We start from the raw sequence: 1920 nt of genomic DNA, 5'->3' as shown, positions 1-1920 counted from the left end.
TGGACCTGTAAGGGTGTGTTTCCAGGGGGAACAATAAAATGGTGCAGGTCTAAGAGCACATGGAGGTGAAAAGTTTGGAGAAAAATAAAAACAGTAAAGATGAGTTGTCCTCTTGCATCCTTCAAAACTTAAAAGCCATTTATCAAGTTTGGGCAGAGCTGAATGGGAAAACCTAAACAACTTGACAATGCATATTATTTTCCTTCCTTGCGATGTACCTATGTTCATGAATAGTTTATCTCCTTTAGCTCACTGGCGTTTTGTGATGCACTCTTCTCTGTAAAACTGCTCAAATTAATAATAACAAAGAGTGTTACAGAAACAAGTTTGAAGTGAAATTTAAAGTGCTTATTTTCAGGCTTAGACATCAAACATTACTCCAATAGCAGGCAGAAAAATAAGATTGTTTCTGCTTCCACTCAAAATAGGCATTTTCAAAATGAAATAATAAATGATCTGTAGAGTATTTTGAGCTGAAATTTCACAGACACATTCTGGGGACACCAGAGACTTATATTACATATTGTAAAAAGGGGCATAATATGTCTCCTTTAAGCTATATGATCTGAGTTAAGGTTTGTCCAAAAGCAGAAGTGTTTGAAATTTGATGACGATTTCAATAAATAAATCTCCTCAGAGATGTTAGGGATAATTATCAGAGCATTTGTTGTGGTAATGAGAGAGTATTTTAATCTCTAAGGAATGTTATAAACATTCAGACAGGAGACATGCACGATAACGTCAGCCGTGCTGTTCTGTCCTCAGTTAACCTGTTCCCTTCAGTACTGCACGTACCAGATGTTGTCAGTGTTTCAATAGAAGGGCACATATGTAACTCACAGAGCAGGTGTGTCACTTTAGGTGTGTCCTGCACATACCTGTCATCCTGGTGACTCAACTTCAGCAGAATAAATACATGTCTCATATTGTGTGTATGCATCATATTTCACTGTATTTACACTGTAATCTTGGAATCAGAAAAGAACATTTCAGACTGAACTGTGAAATGACATTTATAGCAAGCAGCAACTATGGATTCAATTACACCAAAGGCGAGTTGTAATAATGACCAGATTTGACCACTTATTATATCCACTCTCAGAAATAAAGGTACAAAAGCCATCTCTGGGGCATGTACCTTATCAAATGTAGGCCTACTAATATGTTTAATTTAGGTGCTAATATGTACATTTTAGGTACTAATTTGCACCCATTAGGGTTAAATAAGGTACAAAGGTGTAAAAAGATGGCTTTTTTTTCTGGAGAAGCAAGCATCTTATTGTAGTTTTGCTGCCATGCTATGAATGTGATGGTTGATCTGGGACAGAATAGGTTAGATGAATTCTGCATAATCCTTCCAGCAATACAGCAAAGAGGCTTGGCCTTAAAAGTCTTGGCTTAAAGTCAATTTACAGGTAGCCGAAAATTTGCTGATGCATTATACATGAACTGTTCAGTATATGCAGTGTTGGGGAGTAACATGTAACAGAATTACGTAATTTAATTACAAAATAAATGTGATTTATTTCTAAACTCTTTCTGTGCTTGAGCCCCTTAGTAGGCAGAACTACCTTTGATTTCTTAAAGGGGTCATATGATGTGATTTCAATTTTTCCTTTCTCTTTGGAGTGTTACAAGCTCTTGGTGCATAAAGAAGATCTGTAAAGTTGCAAAGACTAAAGTCTCAAATCCAAAGAGATATTCTTTATCAAAGTTAAGAGTCAGCCACACCTACCTAAAACGGCTCGTTCTAACACGCCCCCACATACCTACGTCACGATCTGGGAAAATTTGCATAACGCCGCCCAAATGTTAACGCAAAGAAAGAAGGCGTAACTTTATTGTTCACTGTAGTATTGTTGACGCTGCAGCCATTTCGTGAAGGATACTTTGTTTGGTCTTCCAAAAGAGGACGATATC

The sequence above is a fragment of the Sinocyclocheilus rhinocerous genome, unplaced genomic scaffold (genome assembly GCF_001515625.1).
Source record: "Sinocyclocheilus rhinocerous isolate Xijiao unplaced genomic scaffold, SAMN03320098_v1.1 scaffold552, whole genome shotgun sequence".
Lineage (NCBI taxonomy): Eukaryota > Metazoa > Chordata > Actinopteri > Cypriniformes > Cyprinidae > Sinocyclocheilus > Sinocyclocheilus rhinocerous.
This window is presented reverse-complemented; position numbering follows the sequence as displayed.